This window comes from Ostrea edulis, chromosome 9 (assembly GCF_947568905.1).
Source record: "Ostrea edulis chromosome 9, xbOstEdul1.1, whole genome shotgun sequence".
NCBI classification, from domain to species: Eukaryota; Metazoa; Mollusca; class Bivalvia; order Ostreida; family Ostreidae; genus Ostrea; species Ostrea edulis.
In genome coordinates this window covers 42,173,471-42,185,970 of record NC_079172.1, presented here as the reverse complement: position 1 = coordinate 42,185,970, position 12,500 = coordinate 42,173,471, and the positions used below count along the sequence as shown (strand labels likewise).

The following is a 12,500-nucleotide window of genomic DNA, read 5'->3' as shown; positions in this document are numbered from 1 at the left end:
ATTATGGATCCTGAAATTAGGATAGGTCCGGAATAACAATTAAACAAAAATCTGTGTATAATATGCAGATCATAGGTTGATTGATTGAATATTGTTTAACGTCCCTATCGAGAATGTTTCACTCATATGCAGATCATTGGGATTTGTGGTCAAAAGTACAGATGCTTTGGTATTAATCTTTGAGAAAATACTGCAACGACATTGAATGCGTAACAAGTCTATACATTGGTTGAGAATCGAGTCGGCTAAATATTTGGACTGACGCCTACACTGCATATAGTGCATATTTATTGCTTATAATAGACCGAAGTTTCCAGACATGTGGCGCTGCAGTTAAGTTAATTCTTTCTAATCTCACTTATAATACTTTGCTAACCGTCTGGATATGTAAATCCCAAAGAAATGAAATAACTAAATTTTCGGTTTAATTGATGGGCTCCCATTAGGTAATTGTTTTTCTCCTTATATTGAAGAGTTCCTTTGGTATTTTATATATGATATTCAGTGTCATATGTTTACATGTATATCGTCTTTTTAATCCACATTTCTGTATAGAATCACCAATACTGGTCCACCTTCTTGAGTCGCACTTTCCACGCGGTAATATAGCGATCAAATTTTGATTTCATTATTAAGGATGAATAACACACCAGATGAATTTGGATGGGAAATGAAGGATATGTACAATGATATGATATTTTGAAGTTGACATCTTTCCCCCTATTTACTTAAAAATGCAGTTTTAGAAGAAAGTAATTTGAAGAAAAAAATTAAAACACCTGCTAGACTCGAAACCACAATCTGCAGACCAGCAATCGATACGTGAACTTCTGAGTTACACAGCTAGGCAATCGAATTTAAAAGAAATATTCATTGTACAAGTATTGCTAATATTCAAATTTTCAGTTTCAAAAGAAAGTCAGCCATTATGACGAGGTGCTACTCATCCTTAAGTTCAAAAATATAAAATCAAAATAATACTAAGCTAGAGGGATAGATTGATTGATTGGTTTTATATTGTTTAACGTCCCTCTCGAGAATTTTTCACTCATATGAACATAGGGAACGGCAGAAAGGAGCGTGTATTTAGAGAGGTACAGTATCTCAGTTATGTGACCTCGTTTTATTTTTACAATAAAAAAGGATCAAATTTGTTGGAGGTATTTTTGCGAACGTCTCCAGATGTGTTTGGATGGGGCAGTCTACAGTTCAAAAGTGTGCTATGGGTCTGGTCAATAGAGACAATAATTCGAAAATATAATAGCAGATATATAACGGGTTTGTATTTTCTGTTACACAAACGAAACTCCTAATTTAGACCCGCGACTGATTTAGTTGTATTAGGATGTCGAAATATCACACATTTATCGTCTGCATGGTGAAAATGTAAATTGCCTGAGTCGTAACACCAACTGCATGGTGGAAATCTATTGACTGCCACTACTGTTCGATATTTTTATATTAAATAAACTGTGTTTGTTGTTTGTTTGGTTTTTTTTTCTTTTCTTTTTTGTATTTACTTCCATTCCGAGTTTTAAAAAAAATTAAATGTGACACAATACACCAATATTGCCTCATTTCTGGTTAGCAATCTCATCGAAATTCTTAACTACATACTACATTAATGCCTGTCCCAGTTTATCAATTATGTACGCGTGCGAGTGTTGAAAATATGATTAACATTAGGAGATGTATTACGTGCAATATATATGTACTTTGGCACGCAGTGATAATAGTGACTTCAAGGTTGATTCAATATGCTTTTATTAAATTGCTCCCTGTATATTTGAATTATTAAGTAACTAAGCAAGTCATAGGAATCAAATTAAATGCTTAGATTGCATTTCAATAAATACCCGGAATTTCTCGTTTTTCCAGTGGTAAAACTCATTTGTCAGCCCCAGGAGAACTATACAAATTACACATTTGAAAGAATGGTTCAAAAATCAATATCGTAGGAATTCAATAATTGTTGTCTATGTACATGAAAAACTTGTATTTTACTATTCTACATATATTTGTCTCAAACAATTCAACCGATGTATTGTGTAATTTCCCACACAATTATGTCATGTTTTAAGCTTGCTTAGATATTGCACTTTTCTATTGAAAGCTTAGCGCATAATTTGATTCCTTCATTTGAAATTGAGAGAAAAAGAACACATGTGGACCAACTTTTTGCAACAACCTTCCTCTTGTACGTTACTTCTATCCCGGAGTTTGAATACTATATCCTAAAGTTGGCTAACTGCTGATTAAAATTCCTGTCAGCCAAACCCATATCTACAGAGGGCCTCTATATATATATATAGAGCCTCCGTGGCCGAGTTGTTAGAGCATCGCGCTCAAAGTCACACGGCCTTTCACCTCTGGTCGGCGCGGGTTGATATCCATATAAACTCATATCTACATATATATTCCACCAGATAGCCAATTTCGAACGGATACTTGTGAATTATACATGGTTGAAACATTAAAAAGAACGTTTTTTTTTTTTACACGAGTCTTGCAGTGAAATAGATGCATTACACGAGTCTTTAATAATAATAATAATAAATTCTTTTATTTAGACAGGATAGCACAGTTAGTACAAATGACTAGTTTACATTGTGGTCCTGTATAAAACATATTCACAGACAAGATAAATGAGAGAATAGAAAAATAGATAACATAATATAAAATATATACATAAAATACACACACGATATCACTGGGGGGAAAATAAACATATATATATATATATATATATATACATATACACACACACACACACACACACACACACATATATATATATATATATATATATATATATATATATATATATATATATATATATATATATACATATACACACATATATATATACACACACACATATCATATCTATATATCACTTATTTGAGAAATAATGCTGCAAATATGCTGATTTAAAAGATGTAATAGAACCACAGCTTCTGACAGACTTGGGCAACTGATTCCATAAAATTATGGAGGATACCTTAAAAGACCGTTTATAATATTCAGTTCGAACTTTTGGTAAATATAAAATGCCACTATCGCTACTTCTTGTTCTAGAACTAACTTGGCTGACAAAATTAAAAACGTTCATATATTCTGGTGACATGTTATTAAGAACCTTAACCTGAAATAGATGCATTACACGAGTCTTTCACTGAAATAGATGCATTACACGAGTCTTTCACTGAAATAGATGCATTACACGAGTCTTTCACTGAAATAGATGCATTACACGAGTCTTTCACTGAAATAGATGCATTACACGAGTATTGCAGTGAAATAGATTCATTACACGAGTCTTGCAGTGAAATAGATGCATTACACGAGTCTCTCAGTGAAATAGATGCATTTCACGAGTCTTTCACTGAAATAGATGCATTACACGAGTCTTTCACTGAAATAGATGCATTACACGAGTATTGCAGTGAAATAGATTCATTACACGAGTCTTGCAGTGAAATAGATACATTACACGAGTCTTTCAGTGAAATAGATGCATTTCACGAGTCTTTCACTGAAATAGATGCATTACACGAGTCTTTCACTGAAATAGATGCATTACACGAGTCTTTCACTGAAATAGATGCATTAGCAATGCGAGATACCGTGAAACACAATGATACGATGATTAAAATGTCGATCGAATATATGTTTTAACAAATTGTTCTCGGTGTATTTGAATTATTAAAGGACAAATATATGTATCTCTCACGAAACAAATTCATAGGAATTCGGTGTACATGTTACACACAGTAGGTATCTAGATCAGGAATTCGGTGTACATGTTACACACAGTAGGTATCTAGATCTATTCATCCCTTTCCTCTATCGGTCCATCCATTAAGGAAGTACTCTACATCGTCATAATGGCTGACTTCCCTTTAAAACATGGATGAAAATATAAATCAGCAATATTTGTCTATTCATTTCAAAATTCATGGCCTGGCTGAGTAGCTCAGTAGGTTAGCATAACAGGGTTTTAAATTTTTTTCAGATTGGTTTCTACTAAAACTGCATTTTTTTTTTTTTACTAAATAAAGTAAATTTTTCAATTTTTCAATTTTAAAAGTGTTGTACATGTCCTCCACTTTTCATCCATATCAAAGTTCTCTGGTCTAGCATACATCCTTAATTCATCTATCTATATATCTCTAACAATCCAGTCGATGGATTGTGTGATATTTTGAATACTGTATATATATATATATATATATATATATATATATATATATATATATATATATATCTCGCCGACTATGGTATGTGCCGACGGACGACAATATGTACTGTAAGGGTATCGCCGACTATGATATGTGCCGACGGACAACAATACATCTGTCACAAGTTTTGTACTCTTTTATTAAGACTGCATGATATTGGGCTTGAACATTTTCGAAAAAAAAAAACCCAAAAACGCGTGGACATTTTTTTTTAACTCCAAAACATATTGGGGTAATACCTGGGCAAGTTGATTAATGATATTTCAAATAAAACGCAGAAGAAATTTTGCACGGATATATATGTATGCATACCATGATGATTGATATATATATATATATATATATATATATATATATATATTTTGGTATTATGTGGCTACTGACATTATAAAGATAATTAACTCTCCGATGATTATACTGATATCTAGCGACAATGACTCGATCTTACGACAGCGTTCATGAATAGCTCGTAACTTTTTAAAGTTAATTATGATTTTAAAAAAAAAACGTACGCATATCGTAGTTACACGTAAAGTCGTAGTTGTAACCGTAAGCTTTTTTGTGAATAGATGCCCTGGGGCTTGCTGGACACAAACTTTCGATCGTTTAAATACGAGCACTGTATGAATTAATTAGATTAAATTAAAATTCATGTATAGTGAATAAGACACGTGGATTCAAACGCATTTGTAAACATGATTGCGCTATCCGCTAAACCTTTCACACTCGCACATATTCAAGTATACAGTATAGAGCTATGAATTAGCCAGCCTGATTGATTTTTACATTTTCCAAATGAAGTACGTCTTCAACCTGAATTAACTTCATGGTTTTTAATTTCCATATGTAGGCTATGGATATGTTATTTATCCTGCAGATTTAACTTTATGAATTATAGGAGATTGGGTACACGAAATACCAGTAGTTTCAGGTTTCGGAGGTGCGTAATGTGAACGTCTTGTCACAAAGTAGATGTATATATGTATATTGATGTTAGATTTACAAAAATGTTCCCAGTAAGTGTTTGTACAGTGTGAATGTATTAGACATTAATCCATTGATTACTATTCCAGAATTAAGGTTTAACCTTCTACATGCTAAATCGATGGATTTATGTTAATTATGACCCATCCGTGACTACCTGTCCTTCCATTACTGGCTTGACTCAACTTTCAAATACGATAATTAGTTTATACAAATAAACTGAATTTTATAAATATTTTCAGTACAAAATCAATGGCTTCTAAGGCTTTGTCGTAAATGTTTAAACGTCGAATTGGAGAGTGATTCTTTTGAAAATGGATTGATTTTACGGCATTTTGCGCTCAGAACACAGCCTAGAGAGAACATGTTAGGCTTTTATCCTCTAGTTTCTTTTATATATTTCCAAAAACAAATGTTAGTTTTGCACAAAAGGCAGGTAGACAAATGTGGGAAAATTTCAAGATTTCAATGAGCCGATGGTGAATTGTTTACATACCTGTTTTCTATTAAAATACTTGTTCAAAATTTTCCTTTAACCAACTTTTCCAGAGATAGTAATTAAAAGAGTTGCGAATCATTCGACCGAATGATAAACCGTGGTTCGATTCCTTATTAAGAAAAACAAAAACAAAAACAAACCGATTTCGTAATAAAGCTTTAAAGTCAAAAAAGGAAGAACATTGGGAAGAATACAGGAAAGTTCGAAATAAAGTGAATAACATGAAAAAGCACGCTATTTTAAATTACTATGATAACATTGAAACACATTTGAATGACTACTCAAAAAATAAAAACAAATTATACTGGAAACTTATTAAAAGCGTGTTCCAGGTTAAAGCCGGCAATGAAATTCCGCCCATCCAATATATTTCCGATGACGGTATTAATATGGTAGCGTTTTCAGATAGAGAAAAGGCAGAAGTATTAAATAAATATATTTCCTCAATATCAAATATTGACGACACAAACCACATTTTGCCCCATTCAAATTACTTAGGCAATGACAGCCTTACTGATATTTTTATTGAAGAACAAGAGGTCATAGATATAATATCCAATCTTCAGGTCAACAAGGCTATTGGGCCCGATTGTATAAGTCATAGGATGCTAAAGTCAACAACACATGTCATTTCTAAACCACTATGTATGCTTTTTAATAAATCTCTGCGCGAAAAATCTTTTCCTAACTTCTGGAAAGAGTCACATGTTCTACCTCTTTTCAAAAAGGATGATCCTTCTTTGCCTAGTAATTATAGACCCGTGTCCCTTTTAAGCTGTGTTAGCAAAGTTATGGAAAGAATCATTTTTAAACATGTATATAATTTTTTTTTCATAAAAACAACTTATTCTACAAATACCAAGCTGGTTTTTTACCAGGTCATTCTACAGTTTTTCAACTATTAGAAACTTATCACAGCATTTCAAAAAGCATAGACGATAGTAAATCTTGTTGCATGGTCTTCTGTGATCTATCTAAAGCTTTTGATAGAGTTTGGCAAAAAGGTCTTCTATTTAAATTACAACTTATGGGATCAAAGGTAATATTCTTGAATGGTTTCCTGATTATCTTTCTTGTCGCAGCCAAAAAATTATGTATAAAGACCATTAGTCTTCAAGTGCAAGTGTAAATGCAGGGGGTACCCCAAGGTTCTCTTCTTGGACCACTATTGTTTTTAATTTATGTTAATGATGTTGCTGAAAATATGCTGTCTTTTTGTAGATTATTTGCTGATGATAACTCCATTCAATATGCATCTAAGAACTTACATGAAATTGAATTTACGTTGAATCATGATCTTCGTGTTCTAGATGAATGGTCTAAACAATGGTTGTTAAAATTTAACCCCTCTAAAACAAAAGCTGTATTTTTTACATTGAATAAGGATATTGATCCTCCTAAATTTTTTTTTCAAAATTGTCAGTTGGAATATGTGCCAGTGCACAACATTTAGGGTTGTTCATTTCACGTGATTTGGGTTGGTCACATTATATAAATACAATAACAAGTAAGGCTTACAAAAATTTAGGACTTCTTAAACAGCTAAATTTTACTTTAGGAAGAAACACTCTATTAAAAATGTACACTACTTTTATTAGACCAGCTTTAGAATATGCCTCAGTGGTTTGGGATGGTTGTAATGCTATGATAGTGATTTGTTAGAAAAAGTCCAACTATGTGCAGCGCGAATAATTACTGGCCTTCCTATATTAGCATCTAGAGATTCTTTATATTTAGAAACTGGCTTAGAGCCTCTGTCTTTTAGACGAACAACCGCTAAATTAGTTACCATGTTCAGAGTTCATAATAATGATGTTCCTGAATATCTACAAGAAACGATCCCAAGAAAAATAAATAATACATCCAAGTACAATCTCCGTTACGGAGACAATTATAAAATACCAAAATGCCGACTTGAACTTTATAAGAAATCATTTGTACCTGATGCTTTATCAAAATGGAATTCACTTGATATAGAATCAAGACAAGCTACTTCAGTTAAGCAATTTCGTAAGAGTGTTAGCTCCAAAAACATCAACAATCCCAAACCACCGGCATATTTTTCCTATGGTACTCGTTTTCTGAATATAATTCATACCAAACTTAGACACACCTGTATTTTGAATTACGATCTATATAGACGCAATGTTGTTGATTCTCCGTTATGTTCTTGTGGTATGAAAGAAGACGCTTATCATTTCTTCTTTATTTGCAGTAAATATTCAAATGCTAGATACAAATTAATGGATAGCTTGCTGAGGTTAATCTATAGTTATTATCAATGTCCACCTTCTACTTTGGGGTAATAATGCTTTATCTTCTAAGTTAAACAAGTGTATTTTTTCTTATGTTCAGCGAGTCGTTTATTCATGAAACCAAAAGATTCAATTGATGTTCAATTTATATTTTTTGTACATTAATTTTCTACAATAATACATTGTTATATTTTTAAGGAGAAGAACTCGTAAGTTATTTGAACTTGTTTCTGATCCTTTTGTATATCATGTATGTACAATAAAATATGTTCAAAACAGTTGCGACTGACGATCCCTTTTTAAACTTTTTTTTTATTCTTTTCAATTTTATTTAAAAAATGGGGGGTTGGGGTTTATTTCACCCGAAAACCAGACTTCCTTCAAGATAGCTGCAGAAGTGTAGCTCTCTGAAAAAATATTGTGACGGAACAATATTTTTTCAGAGAGCTACACTTCTGCAGCTACCTTCAAGACTACGTGTTTTATATATGTATGTAAACAACCTGAGTGTATATCAGGAAGTTAGTGTCAGCTCCCAACATCAAATACTTTCTTTGTAAACAACTTCCTAGCCAGGGGTACAAAAATTAAAAGAAAAGGGTAAAGGAAAAGGAAAAAAACAAATCGTGCATGGACAAAAATATTCACTTAAAGAAATGGACCTACAACAAACAATTATTGGTTTCTAATGAGGTTTACTCGTGCATATATGGACCTGGTCAAGTTTTAGTTGACCTTGACCTCGATTAACCAATACTACCAGATCCGCATAGTTCCGAGTAGACTCAACTGCTTCATTAAATGATCAAGAATTTTCTTGTGAAAACTGTGGTAAAGTTCCTGATCATTTAATAATTATTGACTTTCGATTCAGTTTAATCGTAACTATACGGGCTCTATCAGGTATTGTTTGACCGCGAGACCGTATACTAAGGCGAACCAATACCGGACCAGGTCCGTGTAGTCACGAATAGACCGGATCAAAGTCAAAGTTGTAATTCTATAAAGTTCATTTTGATTGGACAATCACTGGTCGGTGAGATATCTTGTCATTCTCTACCCAGAGTTCCGTGCGCTCCTCGCACTACACCTCTGTCAACGGCTTTTTACAGAAATCTTGTAAAAGTTTCTTTGATCCAACATTTATGTTTTGGACCAAATATTTAGTCATATTATGATATGTTTTTGGTGCAATCAAATTGATGCTTACTGTAAATTGATTAAAATCGCCGTTTTCTGATCATAAATTTGGAACTACTTCGTAATATGCGTATGAATGTAGGATATACACATGGTGGAGATTTAAATGTAAACATGAAATCAAAAGTAAGAAAGGCTGTAAAAATACGATGAAACTTGTAAAATAAGATACAAACAGCTAAATGGTATATATGCACTTATCAAAGTGTCAGTTGGCTATGAAAAGAGCCTGATGTATCACCTGTTGCCTGAACTTTTAAAGGGAAAGGAAACCGAGAATGATTGTTTATATCATGTGATTATATTCTCACGTGATTCCAAGCGTTGACAGAGGTGTATGTGAAGCTTGTGTAACGCGCCCTCTGGTGAGAGAATGATATCTTGTATTCAGTTCGAAAAGAAAGATTGATGTACAATGAAGCTTGATTATTTCCGAGATATTTTAATATTTTTTTTAACAATTCTTGAATAAATACTGGGCAAAGAGGAATAAGACTTTAAATTGTTGGTAATTGATAAATCATATGATATTGCAAAAAAAAATTTTTCGACTTTATCTTTTTCCTCCTGTGGTGATCCGGGTTAGATAGAATAGGTCCTCAGTATTCTCTTTAGAGAAGTCGAGAGGCATAGCCTTCATCGACTTCTCTTCGCAAGCATTCATATTTTGATTCTGGAAAACGTGTAAATGCCGGAGTCGGTGACGGTTTATGCTTCGACTGATGTTTCGACTCAAATGTGCCTGGATTTATGCAATAGACAAGATGTTTTCAAACATTTAGCAGTAATGCACAAAACTCTTGCAAGGAAATTAACACTTACTTGCTTTTAATCCATTTTCAACATGTCCCCTGTCCCGGGTTTACGTTAACTGGTCTTGGGAGCTGTCACAATAGGGGACCAGTTAAGAGAAAAGCAGGCTGACGTAATCAAAGTTGTGATTTAAACCCGGGACAGGGGCATGTTGAAAATGGATTAAAAGCAAGTAAGTTTTGATTTCCTTGTGACGGTTTTGTGCATTGCTGTTAAATGTTTGAAAACAACTTGTCTGTTTCGTAAATCCAGGCACATCTGAGTCGAAACGTCTGTCGAAGCATAAACCGTCACCGACTCCGGCATTTACACGTTTTCCCACGGGCACTGGAAGTTAATGTAAATATATAGTATGTGCATGTATAAAAAAGGAAGGGTAGGACACTCTTTTTGAGGCAAATTCGGGTTTGGGTTATTGTGGGCGTTTCTCAAACGGCCTGACGCGATGAATCGTTCACATATACCTTACTTTCAATATATGTACGGTTTCTTTCCGTTCCAATGCCGTTCATTCGAAGAAAAAGATGTTTTTACACCTCCAAGTGCCTAAGGATTTCGCTAGACTGTCTTACTTCCGGTTTAATCGCACTGAATCGAAAGGTAAGTTCTGATAGGTCAATAATAAAATTGAAGTCTGAATTGACATACGTTATCTAATCTATAAATACATATGTAGAGAAAATAATTCTCAGGATTATTACTTCATGATGGTGTTAGAGACTAGTGGTTAAGTACATGAGCCATGTTTGTTTTTATAGTTCAAATATTCTTATCATTATTTCACAACCAATAAGAATATGACATAAACTTATAAATGTTTATCACATTGACCAATCACAACTTACCTTTCGATTCAGTGCGATTAAACCGGAAGTAAGACAGTCTAGCGAAATTCTTAGGCACTTGGAGGTGTAAAAACATCTTTTTCTTCGAATGAACGGCATTGGAACGGAAAGAAACCGTACATATATTGAAAGTAAGGTATATGTGAACGATTCATCGCGTCAGGCCGTTTGAGAAACGCCCACAATAACCCAAACCCGAATTTGCCTCAAAAAGAGTGTCCTACCCTTCCTTTTTTATACATGCACATACTATATATTTACATTAACTTCCAGTGCCCGTGCGTTTTCCAGAATCAAAACATGAATGTTTGCGAAGAGAAGTCGATGAAGGCTATGCCTCTCGACTTCTCTAAAGAGAATAAGGTCCTCAGTATCCCACCCCCGGGGATCTGGGTTAGAATAGGTCCTCAGTACCCCTTGCTTGTCGTAAGAGGCGACTAAATGGGGCGGTCCTTCGGATGAGACTGCAAAAACCGAGGCTCCATGTCACAGCAGGTGTGGCACGATAAAGAACCCTCCCTTCTTAAAGGCCATAAGAGCCGATCATAGGCCTAAATTTTGCAGCCCTTCACCGACAATGGTGACGTCTCCATATGAGTGAAAAATTCTCGAGAGAGACGTTAAACGAGATGCAATCAATCAATTGTATTTCCCTATTTTATGATTTATAGTTAAGTGAACGGAGACTTTCATTTTTTACAAGTTACAGTAATGCTTCATATTTAGCAAGGCTCCGTAAGAAGGTATATTTACTTCACTACATCGTCATATGTAAAGGCTACTTCCATTTAAACCATGAATGAAAATATCATTTATATCAGCATTGTAATAGCTGGGTAGCCCAGTAGATTAATGTGTCAACTGCTGATCTGTAAATCGTGGGTTCGAGTCCAGCAGGAATTTCAATTTTTTTTTCTAGATTACTTTCTACTAAAATTGCATTTTTTAAAATAAATAAAAATGAATTTAAAAGTTTTCAGTTTCAAAATATTAAGTACATATCCTCAACTTTTCATCCACATCAAGTTTCTCTTGTGTGTCATTCCTCCTTGACAATTTCAGATCGGACGACAGATAGAAGAATGCATAAAATTCCCATCAAAATGTAACTTTCGGTACGCTTCATGCAAATATTTGTTTACACACTCCGTTTGTTAATGGTAATGAATTCAGGTGCCTATTGAATCGATTATCATCAGGTTTACCAACACCTTGGCAATCATCGGTAATGTATCTTCGGTGTCTATATTCCGGAGCAGCACGGCTGTCTTTTAAAATTCCTCCATTCTCTCAGGGTATGTGCATGGGCGGATGTAGGAATTTTTTAAAGGGGAATCTACCACTAATTTTGGTTTTCAAAGGGGGGTTACACCCTCAAAATGCGTTATTTTAACTTATTTTAGCAAACTTTTCTGACGCCGGGTCCCCCCTCTGGATCCGCCACTGGTGGAGTGTGTGTGTGTGTTTTAGGGATGGGGGATAATACGTGATGGCCAGGTATAAGCAATGAATGAAATATATCATGACTTCATATTGCATTATTTTCTCAATAGATAACAGTTTTATAAAATTTAATTCAAAAATTTCCTGTTATATTCCTATTTTGCATTATGTTTTAAAACAATGATGTGAATCGTTTTTATTTTTAATATAATTTATATAT

General features: G+C 33.9%; 1 protein-coding gene across 1 annotated transcript in view; it reads right to left on the bottom strand.

Annotated features, from left to right (window-relative positions):
- The window catches only part of LOC125658595 (fas apoptotic inhibitory molecule 1-like), a 22,551-nt gene that overhangs the window by 9,565 nt on the left and 486 nt on the right, over positions 1 to 12,500 (bottom strand). The window lies entirely within an intron of this gene.